Below are 25,262 nucleotides of genomic sequence, written 5' to 3'. Positions count from 1 at the left end.
AGGTTCATCTTTTTTCAGTGGGTTTTTTTTTTTTTTTTTTTTTTAGAAAGATTGCTGCTGTAGGGCATGTGTGCATGTTGGAGAGACAGAGACAGAGAGACAGAAAATGAGAAATCATTCCCCATACCATGATCTCTTCTCCTCCATTCTCCTGTTGGAATTTTGGGCATACATGCACATGTTCCTAGCATGAGTTTCAAGCCACTATGTGCAGGACTCATACTGCGGTCAGCTATGTGGAAGTCCAGTGACATTACCATTATGCTATCTTCTTGTCCCTATTCTCAGAAATCATTTTTTTTTTTTGAGAGGTTTTTGCTATAGGGCACATGCACTAGCCAGACAGATAGAGAGAAACAGAGAGACAGAAAGCAGGAAATCACCCCCCAGGGGGGCTGGCCACTCCACAATCCCTTCTCCTCCATTCTCCTCTCGGGATCTTGGGCACACACGCACACGTGCCTGGCATGAGTTTAAGCCACTGGGTCTGGGACTCGAACCACGGTCGACTACATGGGAGTCCAGCTACATAGCCATTACACTAACTGTTGGTCCCACCTATTCTCAGAAATCTTAAAGTCACCTTGACAAATTCCAGGTTTTCTCACATGAGCCCATGCTTCCTTAGTGTCCTTCCTGTGAGTAGATAATCACCAAGTTCTGCAAACCATAACCTGAGAGTAGCCTATAATCTTTTTACTCCTCACTTCCCAATATCCAAGTTCCTCTAGCTTTACTCTCTAAGTAGTTCTTGAATCTGTATCTATTTGTCCATCTGTACTGTCACCAATCTCATTTCTTGCATAAATAATGCAACAGCTTTTTGGTTTTGCTCTTTTTTATATTTCAATACATAAATATAATGCATGCTGCCAAGTCATGGTAGTTATCATGCTCATCACTTCAAACATTTATATTTTGCTTTGATTAGAAACATTCAAAATCCTTTCTTTTGGCTTTCTGGAAGCAGATATTATTGTTAATATAGAATATAATCACCGTACTGTGCTACAGAACCCTAGAACTCATTCCTCCTATTTAAGTGTAATTGCATACATATTAAATATTCTACAATATTCTACACCATTTCCCACCTTTCAGCCTCTGGTAACCCTTATTCTATCTACTCTTTTCTATAGATTCTTTTTTTTTAGCTCCTATAAATGAATAACATATGGTATTTATCTTTCTGTACCTGGCTTAGTTCACATAACATAATGTCCTCAGGATCATCCATGTTGCCACAAATAACAGAATTTTATTTTTTTATGGCAGATTATTATTCCATTGTCTATATATATCACATCTTCTTCATTCATTCATTCATTGATGAACACCTGGCTAGGTTCCATATCTTGGCTATTGTAAATAATACTGCACTGAACATGAAAGTGAAGATATCTCTTGAAAATACTGATATCCTTTACTTTGGACACAAAGGTTTTTCAATAAGAACCCAAAGGCATAGGCAACAAAAACAAAAATAGGCAAATGGAATTCTTACAAATTAAAAGCTTCCAAACAGTAAGGGAAACAATCAACAGAATGAATAGACAACCTATAGAATAGGAGAAAACATTAATCCCTTATCATAAAAGAATATACATGAAACTAAAAAAAATTAAGCAACAAAACAAAAAATATATCATTTTAAAAAGAGCAATTTAACTCAATAAACTATCTTCTAAAGAAGACATACAAATGGGACTGGCAGGAGACTTGGTGGCTAGGGTGCTGGACTCCCACATGGCCAACTACAGTTAGAGTCCTGGACCTGGCAGCTTGCTTTCTCACTTTCCCTCTCTCTCGCTGTATCGCTCTGGTCAAATAAAATGATAATAATGGTAATAATAAATAAAATAAAATAAATAGTTCTTAAAAAAAAAAAAGAAGACATATAAATGGCTAACAAGTTTACAAAATCAAGTTCAACATCACTAGTTATTAGAAAAATACATTAGCCAGGGCGGACAAGTGGCATGGTGGATAGGGGCACTGAACTTCCACGTGGCTGACCACGCTTCAAGTCTGACTTGACAGCGTCTTCTCTCTCTCTCTCTCTCTCTCTCTCTCTCTCTCTCTGTGTCCCTCTTTGGGCAAATTAAAATAAATAAATAAATGAATAAATAAAGTTAAATAAAAATAATTTTTAAAAAAAGAAAAAGAAAAATACAATAGCCTTTTGGGAGCAGCAGATGTCATAATTGTTATGTTGTTAGACTCCCACTTAGTCAACCATGGTTTGAGTCCCAGAGCTGGAAACCTAAAAAACTCATGTCAGGCACATGTGCGTGCATGACCAAAATCCCAAGAGGAGAATGGAGGAGAAGGGATTGCAGCATAGACTTTTGTGGGGTGATTTTTCACTTTCTGTTTCTCTGGTGAGCACACACACCCAATAGCAAAAATCTCTCTCTCTAAAAAATAAAAATAATAATAGCATTTTAATTGATCTCCTACATAGACTTTTGTTCTCTCTTTTATCCTGTGAAACCAGAGTGATCTTGTAAAAGCATAAATTTTATTAACTTCTCTCTTCTAATCTTTGCATTCCATACCCCACCGTCTTCACTTTCATACACACAGCATACATCTAGAATCTACAAATGGCTTCTAATTGATCAGAATATACAGTACTGCATGCAGCCTCAACTCAAGAGCCTGGTTATTTTGTTTTCCAGATTTCATATCTTACAAATACTTTTGACCCTCAAGCTCTAGTTCAGAGGTTGGTTGGTTTGTTTTTTTGTTTTTGTCTTTCAAGTGCGATAGGATCTTAAGATACAGATACTTTTTATCTTCCAATTGCTTAGTCTCTCTCTCTCTCTCTGGAATGCTTTCCCTGTGGCCAGGTATCATTGATTTCCTTTCATATCACAGACAAAAAGGGACTTCTAAAAGCTCTTAGAAAATAGAATTAACGAAGTTTATTTTGTTTCCAAAGGGGGGAAAACTAAATTCATTCATAGTGGTTTTTTTAGAATTTTGATTTTCCATGAACATTTTAAAGACCCTTTATAAGAGAGTATTTCCTCTTTTCTTTTGGCTGGAATAGTGGAGAGTATTAAAGAGAAGAAATAGAAGGTTTCTGCTGTGGTGGAACCCACCAAGAAAAAAGGTTCCTGCTGGGCCAGAAATCCTTATGAAAAAGCAAAGGAATATTGCAGAGCTGAAGATCAAGTGCCTGAGAAAGAAGGCTGCTCAAAAGATGCTTTGAAAGGCAAGGGGGAAGTTTATCTATGAAAAACTAAACACTATCTTAACGAATATTGGCAGAAGTACAGAACTTAGATTTGTATGGTAAGATGACAAGAAAAGCTGGTGACTTCTATGTATCTGCAGAACCCAAATTGGCGTTTGTCATGAGGATCAGAGGTATCAATGGAGTGAGCCCAAAGGTTTGCAAGGTGTTGCAGCTTCTTCACCTTCACCAGATCTTCAAAGGCATCTTTGTTAAGCTCAACAAGCCTTATGAAACCATGTATTTCATGAGATTACCCAAACCTAAAGTCAGTAAATGAACTAATCTACAAGCGTGGTTATGGCAAAATCAAATGAATTGCTTTGATTGCTCAATCTCTTGGTAAATTGGCATCATTTGCATGAAGATCTGATTCATGCAATCTATACTGTCGTAAAATGCTTCCAAGAAGCAAATAACTTCCTGTGACCCTCCAAATTATCTTCTCCATGAGGTGGAATGAAGAAAAAGACCACCCATTTTGTATAAGGTGGAGATGCTAATAACAAAGAAGACCAAATCAACAGACTTATTAAAAGAATAAGCTAAGATATCCACCATAATTACTTTTGTAATCTAGTCAGTAAATAAACAGTGGCTGTTTTCAGTTTGCAATCAAAATAAAAAAGAGTATTTCTTCAAAGAAGCATTCCCTAATATCTCGATTTTTACATGTTCCCATATTTTTATTATGTGTTCAGGTAATACTGGCACTTGAACCCAAATTTAGGTTAATCTGATTTTCTAGTTCATGCTTTTAACCAGTACAATGTCTACCACTCTCCAATTTAAGAATTTCCTTGTCCCAAATCCCATAGTTTGAGAAAGTCTACACCCTTAATATATAATCTACTTTCAATTTCATTTTCAGCAAGAACCTTACCAAGTTCGGATATAAAAACATTTTTAAGTAATTTATTGTTTAATAGTTTTGACTACACCCAAATAGACGATAAATGAGAATCAATGGTAAGAACTTCCAAAGTTGTGCTTTCAGAAGAGATGTATCTAGTGTATTAGTTAGCTCACAGTGTCTGGAAGCAGGAAAATGAATGAACATGTAACAATGGAAGGGTTCCCACAGCCATTAACCTTCATGGGAAATATTGCAAACGCAATAGGTAACTTTGCAAGTCATCTTAGCAAGTAAAAGAATAAATAAGAAATCTGTTCTTGCAGAAATGAGGTGAGATATACTAATGAGGGTGCTTAGAGAGGTCTACATTTTCACTCTTTGTGCTTTGTGTTAGATAAAAAAAGGCTCCAGTCTCCAAGCCTGTCACTCCATCACCCTTCACAGCACTAAATTCACTTAATTTTTTTTTTTTTTTTACTTTAACAGCTAAGGATGTTATCACTTACGCTGAGGTCACTGAGAGGCTAATACTACTCTTGGTGACACTAATGAAAAGGTGCAGTGGTGACATGAGTTAATTGCATAGTTACCACACAATTACCAATTTATGTTCTGCTGGTGTTCACAGAGAATGGAAGAGAGCTGGCATTATGTGTACTGAGTGCTGCATGATATGATAATAAAATATAAGAGCAGTGTTTGGTAGTGGGTGACATTTTCATAAACAGGTTTACTCAAATAAAGAGGATTAAGAAAATGTGTATGTGTTCCCATATCGACTCTTCTACTGCTGCTTAAAAATGGACCTAATAGCAAGGACCTAACTCTTTCTTAATCATTCAGGTTTTAAATACCTGGATGTTAGATTTTAAACATCTAATAAATTTCATATTTGGCTACAAAAGCAGCCATTTTACTTCTGAACACAAGCTTCAATTTAATTTTATTCTTCTATAAGTATAATGATATATAAGAACTGTAAAGTAGATTAGACTGTGAACTTGGTTTCTGTAGCTGAATACATTTTATTTAAAAATAATTTTTTCAGGACAGACAGGTGGTGTGGTGATTAAAGGTTCTGGACTCCCACATGGCCAACCATGGTTCGAGTCCCAGACATGGCAGCTTGCTTTCTTGCCTTCCCTTTCTCTCTCCCTGGACAAATTAAATAATAATAATAATAACAAATGGCATTACACAAATAAATAATTCTGTTAAAAAGAAATTTTGTTAAATGGAGATAATTTTTTTCCCCTAGCGTTTGGTTAATTCTTTACTTCCATTTTATGTCTAGGATTTTTTTTATTAGTTTTATTTATTTCATTTATTTTATTTATGTGAACAGAGAGAGAGATAAAGAAAGTGAGAAAGCAAGCTGCCAGGTCCGGTATTTGAAACGTGGGTCAGTCATGTGGGAGTCCAGCACTCTTAACCACCACACCGTGACCTGCTGGCCCTATGTCTAGGATTTAAAAAGTGTGTGTGTGTGTGTGTGTGTGTGTGTGTGTGTGTGTGTGTTTAAAAATTATTTTATTTACCTTTATTTACCTTTATTTATTTATTTATTTATTTATTTTAAATTTTGACCTGAGAGGGACAGAGTGGGGAAGGGAGAAATGAGAAAGCAACTGTGATTTGCCATGTGGGAGTCCAGAGCCCTTAACCACCATGCCACCTGCCAGTCCTTCAAATGTGTTTTGTGTTAACATTTTTTGTGAATCCCTGGAAGAGCAAAAGTCCTTTTTTTTTTTTTTTTTAGAGGATTTTGTTATAGGGCACGTGCATTTGCCAGAAAGACAGAGAGACAGACAGACAGACAGAAAATGAGAAATTACCCCCGAGGTGGGATGGCCATGCCATCCCTTCTCCTCCATTCTCCTCTTGGGATCTTGGGCACACAAGCACGCCCACACGTCCAGTGTGAGTTTAAGCCATCAGGGTCAGGACTCACACTGCAGTCAGCTACATGGGAGCCCAGCGACATAGCCATTATGCCATCTGCTGGTCCCCAAAAGTCCTTTAAAAAAAAATTCTAATCAACTCTGATATAGAATAATTTAAGTGTTTAAGTGTATAGTTCAATAAAAGCACGTGCCTTTTAAAACAAGGATTATTTTATGACACTCTGAAGGAAGACTTCAGCAAAAAGTAGAAACCGATTGCTTATATGAAATTATCCATTGCACCACTAAATTCACCACTTGAGAAATTTTACTTTGTTAAGCAGACTCCGTATCTTACTCATCACCCACACAAATATCGAGTGAATACACAGCACGCTTCCTGTCAAAACAACTTAACGTTAATCAGTAGTCCACTATAGCCAACTATAACCTCCACACATTTGCTGATAATGAGCCACAATGAGTAGAATGATAAGCTGGAGTGGAATTCATGACTTTTTTGGCATTATCCAATAAAAAATATCTTTTAAGTATGAGGTACTTATATATACTGGAGGCACAATAGTATACAAGACAGACAGTCCTTAAAGTGTGTTCCTTCACACTTTCTAATATTTGTGTGACCTATTTAGTATCACCCGCTAGAGCAATTCCTGCTTTGATTGAAGAACAAGCTGTTCTCTGAGCACAGTGCCAATACAGCTATGAAAGCTTTCTCTTCCAACTGCATAGTCTCAAACTATTGTCTTTCCCTGAATCTGCCTTGATGGTTGATTCAATATAATGTCACACTGCAGAGTATATATGGGATTATGTCCCATTTCCATTGTTGGGAAATGCAGTTTTCCAATTGTATGGGAGCTGAGTTGAACCTCCACTGTGCAGAACAGTGATTGCCATCATGTGTGCCCTTGGTTACTTCATGCTCATAGCTACATAGGCTGCAGCAGCACGTGAGGGTTAATACTGGTATACTTCAGGATTGGTAATTCTGCCTCTCATTGGACCGACATGAAGTTCCTAAGATCACTGGGAACTTCTTAGAAATGGACTTTTTAAGTCTCTCAATTCTCTACTGAATCACAAACTCACCTGATGGGGCTCCCAAATCTATGTTTTAACAAATCCTTTAGGAATTTTGATGCACAGTCTGTTAAATTCCGAGTTGACTTATGCTCAGATAACAAACTTCTCATGGTTTTCAACACCAAAGGTTTATCTCTCACCCACAGAAGATATTTTTGGTGTGTTAACTGACTGTTCTCTTTTCTGTTGCCCTCACTGTAGAATCCAGGCTGGAGGAGTATTGCTGACACCATTTTAGAGGGAAAAAGACAGCTGGCAATTATATGTACTGGCCTAGAAATACAAATGTTGCTTCCACTTAGAACTCATTAGTTAGATCTGTCAGTCAGTCCCACTAAATGTCAAGGGGTCAGGAAATTTTCTCTGTCATATTCCTGGAAGCAGAGATCAGAAACAGTGAGGAGCTTTTATCATCAGCACAATCATACATTTGATAACCAAATATTTGGTTCGTTCTCCTTTCTGTAGACAAAATATATGTATCCACTATCCAAGAGATATAAAACAAAAGTCCCATGCAACATGTTACATTTTGTGGTGAAAGATCATAATATTTCTAACCGAGTGTGTTACCATCTTGAAAGTAGGTCTGGGTGTACCTCATTTTGTTGGTTTGTTTAAATGCCAGAGGGCATATACCTAAGATAATACTAGAGACAGAGCTAGAGCTAGAGGGAGAGAAAAATAAAACATGCCCTAAAGAGGTCTGGTTCTATTATAATCCTTCTTTCTCCAATTTTCCAACCCATCTAGATCCTGTTCACATATACAAGCACAGTGTTTGCAAGTCACTGGGCCAGGACTCATCCTCTTCCTCCTCCTCCATCCATTCTAACTCCCCTCACCTTCTCTTTCACCTTGGTATTCACTTGTAGCCAAGCCGCTCTACCTCCTCCTGCTGATGAGGTGATTGCTCTTCTTGACTGCTAGTCCTTGGACACATGGAATCCAAAGTCATAGCATCTGTAAATTGTAGTTTAATGGAAATCTTGCTGTGTTCCCTTCAAGAGTACTTTCTTTAGAGACTGGGACTTCTAAGCCTACAGACCCCTGAGATTGTGGGGATAGGCAGCATGGTATTTCCTCGCGTATTATTGGGAATGATGAATATGGAGGCCACTTTTTCTTCCATCTCTTGATTCCTGGACCCAGATATCTTTCCTCTTGTGGACACACCTCTTCGTAGAGGTCTTTGATGTAATAAGTACACATATTTTGAAGGATAGCATCGTGCTCTTTTGGGTGTTTCCTCCAGTGTGGTGCTTCAATTACACCTTTAGAAAGCAGGTCAGTGAAGCTGGCTACTTTGAATTATGCAATATGTGATATTACCAGTAGAATCCACAATTCTGGATGCTTCCATATCCCCAGTTATATAGAAAGGCGTGTGAGTTATTCTGGGAAATAATCCTAGTTGTCAACCTGACATACAGGCAAGGAAGTGTAAGCAGCTCCTAAGGAGGAAGGAAGTGCCTGTTCCCTTGAATAGAAGAAGCTTCTGTAGCATCTTTAAACACAGAGAAAATTCTAGCTCTTATTAGGAAAGAGCGAACCACTTTCTGTAATCCCTGAAGACCCAGGGAAATTACAGAGACCATATCTTTGAAACCATGCATCTGATTGACTCTGTACCATGGTTCAAGATTCAAAGTCTTCCTGGGACCAGCAGTTAGCATAATGGCTATGTCACTGGACTCCCACGTAGTCGACCGCGGTTTACGTCCTGGATCCGGTGGCTTAAAACTCACGCCGGGCGCATGTGCGTGCGTGCCCAAGATCCCGAGAGGAGAATGGAAGAGAAGGGATTGCAGCATGGCCTTCTCCCCTGGGGGGTGACTTCTCGCTTTCTATCTCTCTGTCTCTCTTGGCAAGCACACGCGCCCTAAGGCAAAAACCTCTCCAAAAAAAAAAAAAAAAAGATTCAAAGTCTTCCCTATTAATGTCCTGACCTTCATGTAACAGAACTGTCATGGCTGAACATTCAAATATCTCCAGAGCTCTGTAGTTCTAGGGATGAAATCTTCAGCTTACCCTGAACCGTGTCTGCCTTTCCATTACAGGTGTTATAAAAAGGCTCTTTCTGTAAAGTAAGACAGAAGTTTTCTGCTTTTTACACTTAGGTATTTACTGCTGATTATCAGCTCTCACTCCTTTACATTTCTACAAGGTAAATATGACTTAATGATAGTCAATGAGCTCAATTTTTCTTGCAGGCATTGCTATCCTCATATTTTTTCAAATACCTATATCATTATCATATTTTGATAATGCTCCATTCCACTGGGACATTTTTCTAGGCCACCTCTGTTGAAATCTTTAGCAATTATTCTGCTATCTTGTGCCAGTGACTAACTATACTTCATCTTCCAGCCAGCCTTCGCCTGCTGGGTGCTTTCAAATACCATAGCTGGTGAGTCATATTTATCTTCTTACTTGTGAGAATTAGTTGAGAGAGAGAGGGGAAGTGAGAAATCACTCCCCCAGAAGAATGGCTGTGCTACAGTTCCTTCTCCATTCTCTCCTCAGGGTTTTGGGCATGCATGCACATATGCCTGACCTGTTTTCAAGCCTCCAAGTCCTGGACTCAAACCTTTCAGTTGGCTATGTGGGATCTAGCAACTTAGTCACTGCACCACTTGCTAGCTCCAACAATTTTTTCGAACTAGTTTCTTTCTTTTTTTTTTTCTAAAGAATTATTTTATTTAACTTTATTTATTATTATTATCATTATTATTTTCCAGTTTGATCAGAGAGAGACAGAGAGAAAGTGAGAAAGCAAGCCCCAGGTCCAAGACTTGAACCATGGTTGGCCATGTGGGAGTCCAGCGCCTTTAACCACCATGCCATTTGCCGGCCCCCACTAGTTTCTTTCTTATAATATATTCCCAAACACAGCCAAAAGAAAAAAGTCATCATTGTTAGCATCTCCTTTCAAGGGTCTATTTCCTGGTGCTTAAGTTAATGAAGTATGTAATCTGACTTCCAAGTTAATACAGTCAACAGTTCACCAAATGCTTCAATGACACATTTTGTAGATTCCTGTTTTGAAATCAGTTTTCTTATCACCTATGCATTCCCATCTCTTTAACTATTGTTGCATACTTTATAGGTTTTAGCATCTTTATGTAGTAGCACCCCACTTCTGGTACTGATTTGTATTATAGAGTTGGCTAGCTTATATGACATTAACAAATAAACCCACAAATCTCAGCTTAAACACAGGATTTTTTTCTCACTTATACAAATATTCCTTCTGGAACAGCATGAACTAATTCATACTTTACTCACTTTTGCGGTCCAGGCTGATAGAGCATCCACTATCTGGTTCATGACTGTCTGGGTCAAGTACTTGCCAACATCATGGTCACCAGCTTTGCAGAGCTGTATCCAGTCAACACTGAGGCAACCAACTGCCAGTGTGACTTATCTCAATGGATATGTAACCGCAGGGCACAGTTCTGCCTCCCAAAACAAATACTGGGGTTTTAATCCATTTTACTGCTCACCCCTAGACCTGAGTAAAGTAGCTTACCCAAAGGCTCCTGAAGGGAATAGGAGATACCACACAGACGTGTGAAGAGATACCTCCCCAAGAACTAAATATTGGACATTGAGATCTTTGGTAAATAGGAAATATAAAAAAGGAAACTCGCAGAGAAATCCTTCTTCTGCCCTTTCTACCACCATCTTCTGTATCTGTTAGAAAATGCTCAAGAGACTAAAACCCTAGCTGCAATTTAAAAAGAAAAAAAAAATAAAGAGAATTTGAAACCAGATAAAATATAGTTGTATTATTTTATTTGAACCGCCGTAACAAAATATCATAGACTGGGTACTGAAACAACAGCAATTTATATCCCTACAGTTCTAGACTCTGGAAGTTCAAAGTTAAGGCCACACTGAGTTCAGTTTCTGCTGAGGGCTCACATTCTGTTTTACAGGTGGCCACCTCTCACTATATTTTCACATGCCTTCTCTGTGGTGTGTGCTCATTGAGAAAGAGAGAGGGAGTTCTCTGGTGTCATTTTTTTATGCATTTATCTGATCCAATCAGGATATGACCTCGTTCAACCTTAATCAATTCCTCAGAGGCCCCATTTTCAAATACATCCACTGTGGGCATTCAGAATTCAACATATGAATTGGGGAAGGGGAGGCAGATGCAAATAGTCTATAAAATGTCATAACTTTAAGATCTAGACTTTCACAATAACCCAAACAGAAGAAAATTTTAGAATTATTATTATTGAAGTTAGAAAGTTACAGGAATGTTTAGGTCATACAGACTTTTTTTTTTTTTTAAGTATTTTTAATTCGGATACAGACAGGTTATGAGGGGTTAAAATATGAAAGATGTGACAGTCACTAGTTTTGCCTACCCAGTTCCTATTTGCCTGTACTTTCCTACTGTTGCAGATCAGAGAAAGTGATCATAAATTCTTCCCACTCCTATAAGCAAATATTTTGCCAACTTCTCATCAAGAAACAGAATTGATCTCTCTACCCCTTGAATTTTGGCTTGGTCATATGATTCCCTTTGGTCAGTGGAATATTTACAAACATGATATAAGAAGATGCTTAAAGGACCAGCAGTTGGCATAATGGCTATGTTGCTGGACTCCCATGTAGTCAACCACAGTTCAAGTCCCCGAACTGGTGGCTTAAACTCATGCCAGGGAATGCGTATATGCGTGCCCAAGATCCTGAGAGAAGAATAGAGGAGAAGGGATTGCGGCATGCCTATCCTCCCCAGAGGTGTAATTTTTTGTTTTCTGTCTCTCTGACTCTCTCTCTCTTTCTGGCGAGCGCATGCACCCTATAGCAAAACAAACAAACAAAACAAAACAAACAAACAAACAAAAAAAAAACACCTCCAAAAAAACCACAAATGCTTAAGAGCTGTCCCTATGGCCTAATGGTTAATGGAGCCTGATCCCACAGTGCCAACTGTTGCTCAAATCCTGGTCCCAGAAACTTGAAAGGTATGCAAGGTGTGTGTGTGTGTGTGTGTGTGCACATACCCAAAATTCCAACAGGATGGAGAAATAAAGGGGAAGGAATTTGGGCATAACTACGCCCTATAGGGGGGCACTTTCTCCCTCTCTCTGGTGAGTGCATGCATCCTTTGGCGACTGAAAAAAATATATTAGTATGGGGGCCAGCTGCTGGTGTGGTGATCCAGAATGCTGGACTCTCACATGGCTGACTACAGTTCGAGTCCCGGACTTGGTGGCTTGCTTTCTCACTTTCTCTCTCTCTCTCTCTTCCTCTCTTTCTCTCACTCTGTTCCTCGCTGGTCAAGTTAAAATAAATAAATACATATAGTTAAATAAAATAATTCTTTAAAAAATTAGTATGTTTAAAACATACTAATTAAGGAACCAGCAGGTGGCATGATGTTTAAGGGCTCTGGACTCCCACATGGCCGATGGCGGTTGGAGACCTAGACCTGATAGCTTGCTTTCTCACTTTCTCTCTTTCTCTGTCCCTCTCTGGTCAAAATTAAGAGAAATAAATAAAGTTAAATAAAATAATTCTTTTAAAAAATATATACTAATAAAGTCGGGCTTGCCTTCTCTTGCTTCTGAGAAGACTGAGACCCCCATGAGAAGAAGCCCTATTTTCCTGGAGAATGAAAGGTGACAAGTAAAGAGAAAGAGCCCTGGGGCCAGCAGGTATTGTGGTGGTTAAGGGCGTTGTACTCCCCCACATGGTCCACCGTGGTTCGAGTCCTGGACTTGGCAGCTTTCTCCCTCTGTCTCTCTCTCTCTCTCTTCTCTAGTCAAAGTTAAATAAATAAATAAATAAAGTTAAAGAAAATATTCTTTAAAAAAAGAAAGAAAGAACGAAAGAGCCCCAACTATTGCGGCTGAGGTCCTAGACATGAGTTTGACACATCTGTGGATATTCAGACTCAGATGAACAGTTTCAGAACTGCTCTGTGCTTTCAAAACAATAATATTAGGTCATCGAGAAACTCACGATGTATTTTTCTGTGCAAAACTAATAACTACTGTTTTAACTATCAAGTACTGAGATGGGTAGGCATACAACAAAATCAAATTTACTAATAACTTGCTAACAAAACCTGGAATATATTTGGTTCAGCAATCTATCTGCTGAGATCCACAGCTGTACAGGGTAACTACGACTCAGTTCTGCCCAATGAGGCATCAACGTCTATTGATGATTAGTGCCTGGTAGAGAAGTCATCTAACGAGAGACTATTCTTTTAGTTGGCATGATCCTTTGGCCTTTGCTTTTCTTCCTTATTTCTGCATAGAATGCAGATACACAGAAATTTTTTTAAAAAAGTAATAATAATGACTAATAAAATTAAATAATTAATTTTAAAAGAAGAAAGAAAGACATTGTAACTATGAGACGGAAAGTCTCACACTAAGAGTAGGACCAGAGCATACAAAGCGCTTGAGCTCTGACAGCAGTTTAGCTGACCCTCCAGATCAGGACTACTTATTTCCAGACTTTTTCCCTATGTGAGAAAAACAAATAAACAAACAAACAAAAAAACCTACTATAAACCACCAGAGTAGATGAACCTAAATGTGTAGTAATTCAAGGTAATGAAAAAGGTAGAGTTGAGCCAGGCCATAGTGTGAGGTAAAGGGAGTTAGCTCGCACAAGGCCAATTGCACAAGTTGAGTCCCAGACTCTGCAGCTGGAAAAACATTCTAGGCATGTGTGCATGTGTGCCTAAAATCCTGAAAGGAGGGAGAAATGGAGGAGAAGGGATTATTGTGTGATCATTCCCCATGGGAGGTGCTTTCTCTTCTCCTTCTGTCTCTCTCTGGCAGGTGCATGCTCCCTGTAGTAAATTAAAAAAAAAAAAGAAAAAAGAAAAAGAAAGGGAACCAGCAGTTGGTGTGGTGGTTAAGGTGCTGGACACTCCACCATGGTTGACAACTGTTAGAGATTCAGACCTGGAGGCTTGCTTTCTCATGCTCCCTCTCTCTGTGTCTCTCTCTCTCTGGCCAAGTTAAAACTAATGGATGAATAAATAAAATTAAATAATTCTTTAAAAAGAAGAAAAAGAAAGAGGTGAATCACTGATGGTTTCTGTATTGCTGGCTCAATCCACTATGTAGACTGGGTGCCATTAATTAACTCAAAAGAAGAACACGTTTGGAAGGACAATAACTTTTGGAACTATTCAATTTGAAGAGCCTTTGGAAGATATTGGAGACACCATGTAGAAGGTGATTTCTTAAAAGAAAAGATCTGGGTGTGAATATATTTTGGAAATCAACAGCCAATTTTTGGGAGGGGACATTGTTAGAGTGCATGGCATTTTCCAGAAGAGTGAGGAAAAAAAAGTCTAAGAAAGAAAAATCATAGGAAATACCAGTTGTTACCAGATGGTTGGAGCAAAGTGGTAAGAAATAGAGCTAAAAGCATGTTAAGAGGGTTAGACGTAGACTCTGGTGAGCTTAATATAAAGATTGAACACGTCCTTATTGGATTTGCCAATCAGAATGGCCACTAAGGCCCTTTCGGAGGGCAGTGTCTATGGAGTGGAACCAATTAAAGCCGGATTATGGTGGGTAGAGGAGTGAATGGAAGATGTTGATAAGGAGACAGTAAGTAGCCTTGGCTCGGGAATATTGACTACAACTGACAACAATGAAGGCAAAACTAGAAGGAGAGTAGAGAGAGGAAAAATTTGCTTTATGTTTAAAAAATGTTTGGTTTGTTGGCATGACTTGAACTTATTTATAGCCTGCAGGGAAGAAGTCATTGGAGAAGCTGAATTTGAAGATATAAGAAAAATAACTAATTGATGGAACAAAGCCAGGCTTAGGCAGGAAAAGATGGGATCAAAAACACAGGTGGAAGGATTAACCTTGAACAGGAGCTGAATCTCCTCTTCCTGGGAGAGCGGCGATATTTCTTCCTGGGAAGGGGAAGGTGCACTTAGATCTACATGGATACACAGGAGAGATACAAAGGGCCTGACCGCCGTAGTCTCAGCTTTTATCTACTGTCTCGTCTTGATTAGAGGCAGGTAAGAGATCAGGAAGGCAGAACTGTTAACTTCATGGGTGAGTATTAAACTATGGCAGCAATCTCCCAAGCCCACTGCTATCAGTTTTTGAAAGCATTTGGTACCTATAAATTACCTACATATTATACTGATCATTAATATTTCAGATGTTGTAGGCTGAAGTAAAATAGAAATAAAAGTCACCTTGTGTCATAAACTGATGATACACCAGTTTCTAAAATGATCAGTATGCTTTCAGTAGAGAAACTTTGTTCTGATGACACAGAGAACAAATTTAAATCCATGGAGAGAGTTTGAATTCATTTCATTGGATTGCCATAAGATCTTTGACTCTGGGACCAGCAGTTGTGATAATGGCTATGTTGCTGGATTCTCATGTAGTCGACCATGGTTCGAGTCCTGGACTCGGTGGCTTAAACTCACGCCAGGTGCGTGTGCATGCGTGCCCAAGATCCCAAGAGGAGAATGGAGGAGAAGGGATTTTAGTATGGCCCTCCTTTGGGGGTAGATTTCTCACTTTCTGTCTCTCTGTCTCTTTCTGTCTTTCTAGTGAGTGCACGCTCCCTATAGCAAAAACTTTTTCAAAAAAATAAAAAAGAGGAAAAGATCCTTGACCTTGTACTCTGCTAAAGTAATTGTCCTGAAAAGAGGAAAATATTTTGTGTAATTAGAGAATAGAAAACCATGTTCAGGATGTACTCACATTTCACTGAGAGAATGAAATAGGAAAAGATAATGAAGCAAGGTAGGAGAAGAGTTGGGCTGACAGGGCCAGCTACATTCAGAGGTAGATCTTTGTCAGTATGTTGGAGGGCTTTCCAAGAACCATTTGTCTTAGCATTGGTCACTTCATTATTCAGAACTAAAGTACAGGTAAGGTGTAGACTACATGATAAATCTATAACAAGGATTTTTGTGGAGTATCTGTCAAAAATTGTGCTGGCAGGTCCACCCGTAGTATGGCGGTTAAGCACTGTGCACAGGAAGCCAAATCCCACATGGCTGACCACCAGTCCTGGCCCTGTCTACTTATGTATCAGGTGCACACACACGTGCTTAGGATTCTGATGGGATTAAGAATTAGAGGAAAAAAGATTATGCTGCGACCAGGCATAATCACCCCATTGGGAGGTGATTTTTCTCTCTGCTTCTTGCTCACATACATGCACTATCATGAAAAAAATAAACTTAAAAAAATCTACATTTAACAGATGAAGTAAATGAATGTTATTTGAGCATAACAACATATTTTTCTTAGTACTTTGTTGTTGTTGTTGTTTACTATAGAGTGCGTGTAATCACCAGACTGAGGGGGAAGGTGAGAAATCACCCAATGGGAAGAATGGCCAGGGCACATTCTCCTCCATTTTCTTCTCAGGATTTTGGGCATGTTTGCACATATACTAGGCATGATTTTCAAGCTTCCAGTCTGGGACCTGAATGGCTCAGTTGGGGTCCAGCTGACATAACCTCCATACCACATGCTGGCCTAGTACTTGATTTTGTTTGTTTGACATAGGATGCATGCACGGGCAAGAGAGAGACACAGAGAAATAAGAGGGAAAAAATACCCATCAATGATGATGAGGTCATGCCTTAATCCTTTTTCCTCCTTTTCTCTTTCCCGTCAGGATTTTGGGCATGCATGCACAAGTGCCCAGCAGTTTTGTTTTTTTTTTAAAGATAATTTGCCTTTGGGTGTGTGTCCTTGTCAGAGAGAAAAAGAGACAGAGACAGTAAGAGAGAAAGTGAGAAGTCACCCCCCACCCCAGCAGGAATTGTACCATAATCCCTTCTCCTCTGTTCTCCTGGGATCTTGGGTACGTGCACACATGTACCTGATGTGACTTTCAAGCCACCAGGTCCAGGACATGAACCCCGGTTGGCCATGTGGGAGTCTAGCGACATAACTGCTACACCATCTACTGGCCCCATGATGTTTTTTATGTTTTTATTTTTTTGAGAGGTTTTTGCTATAGGGTGCGTGCCCTTGCCAGAGAAACAGAGAGAGACAGAGAGAGACAGAGAGACAGAAAGCGAGAAATCTCCCCCGGGAGGATGACCATGCCACAATCACTTCTTCTCCATTCTCCTCTTGGATCTTGGGCACGCATGCACACATACCCAGTGTGAGTTTAAGCCACCGGGTCCAGGACTTGAACCGCAGTCGACTACATGGGTGTTCAGCAACACAGCCATTACGCTAACTTCTAGTCCCTGGCCCCATCATGTTTTTCAAGCTGCTGAGTCTGACATTCCAACTGTGTGGTTGGCCAAGTGATGGGATTCAACTACCTTACCCCTAGATCATAAGACTGGGTCTTTACTATACGTTTACAGTGAATGGTAAATAATTTATTTCTTTCTTTGCAGTTTTAATGGCTGATATTTTGCAGATCATGTGACTTAAAGAAAATTTTGAGGGGGGCCAGCTATGTGTACTAGTAGTTAAGGCAGTAGGTTCTTACATTGTTCACCTCATGATTCAAGACAGTTGGTTTGAGAAACATGCCAGTTGCGTATGAATATGTGCCCCAAATCCTGACAGGATAAGGGAAATGGAGTAGATGGGATTGTAGCATGACCATTTCCCATGGGGGTTGCTTTCTTCTTTTCCCTCTCTGTCTCTCTCAGGTGAGTGCCCATGCCCTTTGGCAAAATGTATTTATTTATTTAGTTTGTTATAGGGTGTGTGTGTTTGCTTGAAAGAGACAGAGAGGGAGAGAGAGAAAAAAATTGAGAAAGCACAGCGGGGGAGATGGCCATACCACAATCCCTTCTGCATTCTTCTCTTGGTATTTTGGGCATGCATGTACATGTGCCCAGTGTGTTTTTAAGCTGCCAGTCTGGAACTTGAACTGCACTGTTGGCCATGTGGAGTTAACCACATCGTCACCTGTCTAGTCCTAGAGAAAAATCTTTTAAAAAAGCACATTTGTTTTTGATTTGTGTAGGGAGGAATGTAGAATATCTTGCCTCTTTTTCTCCATGAGAGGCAGGAGGACATGGAGATGCAGGGGACCCTTGGCTCTGGAACCATATCAGCTCTGCACTTACCAGCTTTATGATTTCAATCTTCAGTTTCCTTACCTAAATCATGGCACTAATTATACAAACCTGGGGGCAGCAATTGGCGTAATGGCTATGTCGCTGGACTCACATGTAGTCGACTACAGTTTGAGTCCCGCACCTGGTTGCTTAAACTTACACTGGGTGCGTGTGCATGCATGCCTCAGATCCTGAGAGAAGAATGGAGGAGAAGGGATTGTGGTGTGGTCATCCCTTCTAGGGGGTTATTTCTTGCTTTCTGTCTCTGTTTCTGTCTTTCTTTTTGTGGGAGCACATCCACCCTATAACAAAAAAAAAAAAAAAAAAAAAGACAACAAAAAAACTTAAAAAAACAAAACTAATTATAGAAACCTAATGTGTTTGCTGCAAGTATTCATTGTATTAACTAATTTAAAATCCCATAAAATAATGCCTGGAACATTGTAAGTAATTCAAAAAGAAAAAAAAAAGTGTCAGCTATCATTTAAATATGGTGATTATTTTTATTTAATTTCTTCTTTTAGAGAGAGATTTTTGTTATAGGACACGTGTGCTTGCTGGACAGATAGAGAGACAGAAAGTGAGAAATCACCCCCCTCCCCGGGCGATAACCACACTGCAATCCATTTTCCTCTATTCTCCTCTCAGGATTTTGGGTACACATGCACACGTGCCCAGCATGAGTTTTAAGCTATCAGGTCCAGGACTGGAATCGTGGTCGACTCTGTCGGAGTCCAGCAACATAACCATTATGCCATCTGCTGATTCCTGGTGATTATTTTTTTAATAACTATTTCAGCAAACTTACTACATATGGTAAAAAAAAAATATGAAAAAACCTCAATAAAAATGTTACTTAAATTGCCATCTCTCGCTGATTTTAACCTATTTTTGATTAAGTCAAATTTTTTTTTTTGAGAGGTTTTCGCTATAGGGTGCGTGCGCTCGCCAGGCAGACAGAGAGAGACAGAGAGACAGAAAGCGAGAAATCACCCCCCAGGGGGGATGGTCACGCAGCAGTCTCTTCTCCTCCATTCTCCTCTCGGGATCTTGGGCACTCACGCACACGCGCCCGGTGTGAGTTTTAAGCCACCGGGTCCAGGACGCGAACCGCAGTCGACTATGTGGGAGTCCAGCGACATAGCCATTACGCTAACTGCTGGCTCCCTGATTAAGTCAAATTTTGAAAGAGTGGGGCCAGCAGTTGGCATGGTAGTTGAGGAGCTGGACTTCACATGGTTGATTGCTCTTTCTTTTTCTTTCTTTCTCTCTTTCTTTTTCTTTTTCTTTCTCTCTCTCTCTCCCCCCCTCTCTTTTTCCCTCCCTCCCTCCCTCTCTCTCTCTTTCTCTCTGGTGAGTGTACATGCTCCATAGAAAATAATAATAATAAATGAAATTTAAAAATAAATAATTTAAAAAAAATTTTGAAGTATAACATTTATAACAGATCAAAAGCAAGTGTATAAGTATAATAAAATTGATCTTTAATCTTTCTCTGTATTTCTTTTTTTCTTTTCTTTGCAAAAATTAAAAATGGGGAATGACTTTGAGTGTATATTCTGAGTCAAAACAAGGTATACCTTCCTTATTAATTAAAAAAAATACATATCAAAAGGATTCAATATAGTGGGGGTTTTTTAAAATTATTATGTTTAACTTTATTATTTCACTGTTACCATAGTGGGAGAGAGAGAGAGAGAGAGAGAGAGAGAGAGAAGAGAGAGAGAGAGAGAGAAATCAAGCTGCTAAGTCTGGAACTCGAACCGTGGTCAGACATGTGGGAGTACAACGCCCTTAACCACCATGCTGTCTGCTGGCCCTGCAATATAGTGAATTTAATCCAAAAAAGTTAAAAAGCATAAATTCTGCAGGCAGAGGCTATGCAGAAGAAAAAGTAGTACAATAATGAATTGATTACCTGAGCAAAGATCAATAACTTTAATGATTACTAAACACAAAAGGAAATGAAGTGCAATTGAATGATTATTTTATTTATATATATATATATACACACACACACACGCATATGAGTATATAATGCTCCCTAGCACAGCGTTTCTTTTTCTTTAGTTTTAAAGTTGAGTTTTTCTTTCTTTTCTTAGACTTGTTTTGGTTTGTAAATAAGAAACTCCCAAGACTCCGCTTTTTGAGGACGTCTAGAATCAGCATTTTCTGTTTTGACCACTAGATGGCAGATGTGGGATTCTAAATACCTTTCAGAAGCTATGTGTCACCTTACTTGCCTCCTTACATGAGAAAACTTGATTTGGTTCAAAGCAGGATATTTTACAAAAGAATCCTTTCTCTCTTTCTCTTCCCCATACCTTACTCCAATCTCCTACATATACGTTTAAAAAAAAAAGGAGAAAACAATAAAAGAAATACTGGTAAAACTGGCAAAGCAGTGTAGGGTTTCTAATAAGGCTTTTAAATTCCATCTACAATTACAGAGTAAAAACAACAGCACTCTTGCCTATTTATTTTCCTTTACTGAGAAACTGTAAAACTAAAATTTAGCAATGAATCTATACTTAACTAGTTACATATTTTTATGGAAAACATTCCATTTTTGTTTTCTTTTTCCCTCGGACACACACAATCCAACGTGGTGTTTTCTGTATAATCTCAAACCTTTCATTTTGTCACAGTAGGAGGTCCTGTGGATCCCTGTTATACAAGGGGGCAGTTAAAGGTTACATCATAAATTTGTAATCAATTTACTTTAATTTTCTTTATGAAACAGATGGGGGAAGTAGGGAATTTTAAAAAGATACTTTTTCCTTGCTTTTCTCTAGTTTCGTTTTAGGTTCTTTTCCTGGCCTGAAATAAGGTTGAAATATCTGAATTTTCTGCTTTAGATGTGTGTGCCTTTCCACCAAGGGGCCAAGGCCCTGGAAATGTAAAGAGCCAATCTTTGTTATGAGGGGTTCATTGCAGAGAAGGGCGTGTTCTACAAAGACAAACAGGTCTTCCAGATAGTTGCCAAGGGCACCAAATACATCTTTGCATTACACCTTGAACTAGCATGCTCATATCACCTCTTTTTATTGCCTCCACCATAAATGACTGTAAAAGTTTGCAAATCTTCCAGAGACCTTGACAATCAATACTTTAGCAGGAAATCTACAAAGAGAGAGGTGGGGAAAAAGAAGGGATCCGCCCTAGGAGTTTACTTCTTTGGCATAAGAATTATAGGTTGATGCTGAGAATTAGTAAGTGTTCCATTTTCACAATTTGTCAGTTGCTTAATGTACACAGAGCACTTTTTTTGAGATAGAATAATTTTATTTAACTTTATTTTAATTTGACGAGAGAGAAACAGAGAAAGAAAGGGGGAGGGAGAAACAGAGAGAATGTGAGAAAGCCAGCCACCAGGTCCAGGACTCCAGTTAGCCATGTGGGGGTCCAGAGCGCCCAAAGGCCACCAGTAGGCTCCATACATAGCACCTTTAATTTCAATGCTCAATTTGAAATCTTGACTTTACAGTTTGATGAACAGGAAATGGAGTCTGGGAATATTCCTGTGGCCGTACTTCCATGGACCAACTCTAGGTGCTTCTGATAGGACTTAAGGGCAAGATACTCATTTTGATCTGGGTCATTGTGCGCCAGGTAGAGTGGCCAGTTGGTGTGATTATGCCTGCCTTAGTGTTTTTAAACGCCTGACTACTCCCTAAAGAACTGTGTGCGCATTTGTTTGCTATTTTGTTTTCTTTTTAGGACCATCTCTGGTTGTGGAATTGGGTACATTCATTCCATGCGTCCTATCCTAATGATCTGTTCTATTTTTTTTTAAACCAGGTTAAATTCTTATCTTAAAAGGTGGGCGCCCTGGCAAGTCCGACAAATCAAATACCAGAGGGTACCAGAGTCCAGAGATCCCAGAGTCTGCTCTTGCTCCAGGCTCCAGCCCAGCAAACCTGGCTGGAGGCTACCGCGTGGGGTCCCAGGGGACGAAACCGCCCAGCATCCTTGTCCCAGGGGAGCGAGTCCGCGGCTTTATAGCTCCGGCAACATGTGCCCTCGCTTTGGACTGCGCTAGGGAGCAAAAGGACTGTGCTTTTTCTCAAAGAGGCTGGGTTAAGGCGGTGGGGAGGCGCGGCCGGGAGAAAAACGCTGTGCCCGAGGCCTGGACGGTTTAAGGCCGAACCTGCTTCTACCCCCACCCTCATCCAGATTGCCAAGCCCTTCCCCCACCTCTAGCCCCAGTGACCCGAATCCCGGCCTTCCCTTCTGATGCATAAAACATTCTTTGGCCTCCAGGGAGTTTTTGAGATTCTGGCAGAGGCAGCTTTATCTGTTGTTTCGCCCCCTGGGTCAAAGAGCTCCTTCGGTTGAGTTGGGGGATGCGCTTAGCGGAGCTTAATTTCACCTGAGACAGCATGGCGGCTTCCCGCCCGCGGTCCTTTACCTATGAGTGGCTTTCCAGGTGTCACAGGGCTTTGCCCAAATTTCAGGGGGGGGGGGAAGGATACATAGAGAACTATATGAACTTTTTAATTTGTCCCCCAGCCTGATTTTTCCTCCTGTGTGTAACTGTGAGACTGGTAATCTCCATCGATTGCACCCAAGCGGGACGGTGGCCGCTGGCCAGCCCTGGCGTGGGTGCGCCGGCGAGCGCCGAGTGTCGCCTGGGTGCCCAGGGCCGGCGGCACCCCCAGCCGCGCCTGCACAGGAAGAGGACCCATGCAGAGCGCGTCCAGTGATGGTTTTCTGTCCAGGGAGAGGGCGCTCAGAATGGACCTCGGAAATCGGCTTTCTGGAAGCTGAAATCGGGAAGCCCTTCTCCCCGAAGTTCTGGCGGGTGTCTTAACCTTCCCCAGGTCCTGAGCACTCTGCCCGGAGGCCACAGCTTTGAAACAGTTGTATTAGAACTGTTCGTGGGGGAGCCGGAATTCTTACCAAGAGGAAAGATAAAAATGGTATAAAAAGATGACTAAAGCAGAAAGGCAAAGCACAGGCTAAATAAGACAGTTAATAGGAAACTGAAGTAATGGTTGTCTTTTATTTTTCGCCACATTTGGGTGTTTAGTTTTAGGTGAAAAAAGCAGATGCAACGTAAATACTTACGTGTCTAATTTCCTCCTAACCACTAACTAGCAAAACGGAACTTTCTATCTCTTGAGAACCTTTCTCTGAAAAATTATCCTGATCTCTTCCTACCCATTGTTGCCCATCCCCTCCGGCCCACCCCCAAGCATCAAGGGGACGTTCTCCACAGACCACATTTTTCATCTTCAGCAGCTTAAACCCGTGCCATGGAGAATCGTAATAAATTAGTTTCAGGAACAATATAAGTGATGCTCTAAAGCTTGGTCGTTTGACATTGGTTTTTCTAGTCAAAATTGCCAAGATCAGAAGTGTGGCGACTTCTTCTACTGAGCCAACTTCTTGTACTGTTTTAGCCCTTAACATTGCTCATTTGTTTATTTTGTTTATTCATTCATTCATTCATTCATCTGAAACCACTCTCTTCTTGGTTCTGAGGCAAGACTGGCCATACTACATAAACTCTTCTCACAGACTTTTCTAAATTGAATAAATGCAGTGTTTTTCTTAATACCTATGGCTTCACAGAGTTTAACTTCTTGAAAGGCATGACTATTTCTCTCATCATTAGTCTAAGTCCTCAGGTTGATGAAATTCTCTGTGAAGGTTCTACATATTGTTCCCAAATAATTCAGAACACAGAACAGGTGAGTATTTATTTATTAGGTTAGCCATTCTGCTATACATCAATAATGAATTGATCATCCAAAACGAACCCACTGACATTGTGGATTACCAGTGAAAAAGACTGAGACCATTGAATTAAAATACCATTTCTCTGCTGGGATTAAGAGACATCAGATGTCACTAAAGCTACTGTAAATAGCAACGGAGACTTTTTGTCTCCAGACTCACAGGGTTTTATGGGAACTATACATTTACATTTTTGCATTATAATAAGACAAAATTCACCATTCATTTACCTGCAGATATTAAATAGGGTGTCCACAGGTGATCTATAAAGAACACACCTATGCAGATTTGCATGATAAATATGACCCGTTAATTGTAACTTCCCCTTGGCTGTGGCTGTCTCCAGATGGTTTTCTAGGGGAGAAGCATAAAACACCACTTTTTGGACACGATTTGGATACTGTGTGGACAGAAAGAACCCCAAAAATGTGTTTTTCTCAGGAAGGTGGATTTAAATAAAACAGTATATGATCTCCCCCCTTTGTTCTGATTTCTAGAACAGCCAAACTACCTGTTTTTAAAGGAGTCCTTTAGCAAGACATTCAGAAGGAGGAAACTAAGTTTAGTAAACCCGATCTAAAAAGAAGAAAAAAAACACACCTCTTTGATCTCCCTGGCGTTGTTATTACAGTCTTAAAATAACACCCAACTCCCTGTAGGAAAAGAAAAACCTTATGGATTAAGTAACTATTCATCTCATGAAGATAATTACTTGTTTGACCTGAAGTCATCGTTCCTGAAACCACAAAGTTAGATTGCTGAGATGTTTTTAGAAGCCACAGCTCTGGCGACATCGGGTTAACACTTTTCTGATCAAGATGACCAGCGCACCTCGATGGGTCTGAGCACCTTTTCTGCAAAGAGGAAGGCTCGGCGCCTTGGGATAAAGGAAGGAGAAAGCCAAGTTTTCCGTCAGGTGCATATGTAAAGAACTACTTGATTAAAACCGCAGGTAGCTGGGGTGGCCAGAGGAAAACGAATCGGCTTTCTCTTCCCAGATCTCTTGCAGAGCAAGGTGATCGCGAGCGTCAGGGCGGAATTTAACCCCACAGGCTCAAGGTGCATTTTAGAGTTGGCGGCCGCTTCCCCTCGCTGTGTGGCCGCAGTGCTGTCCCTAGGAATCCATTTAATTCCCTTTAATGATACTTCCGGCTCTTTTGAAGACCTCATTGGTTCAGAATTTGATCCGTATTCTAGGGTCAGAGGATTTTTCCCCCGCCACCGCTAACCCAAAAGCAGTTCCCCAGGCAGGACTGACGCCGCCCACGACGAGGCGCGACCCAGGCCGGGGGAGAGGCACCGTGACCTGGCCCCAGCCCGCGGGCGCGGAAGCTAGTTGGGCCGCCTTTGGGTGCGGGTGGC

This window comes from Tupaia chinensis, unplaced genomic scaffold (genome assembly GCF_000334495.1).
Source record: "Tupaia chinensis unplaced genomic scaffold, TupChi_1.0 Scaffold000667_1, whole genome shotgun sequence".
Taxonomy (NCBI): domain Eukaryota; kingdom Metazoa; phylum Chordata; class Mammalia; order Scandentia; family Tupaiidae; genus Tupaia; species Tupaia belangeri.
This window is presented reverse-complemented; position numbering follows the sequence as displayed.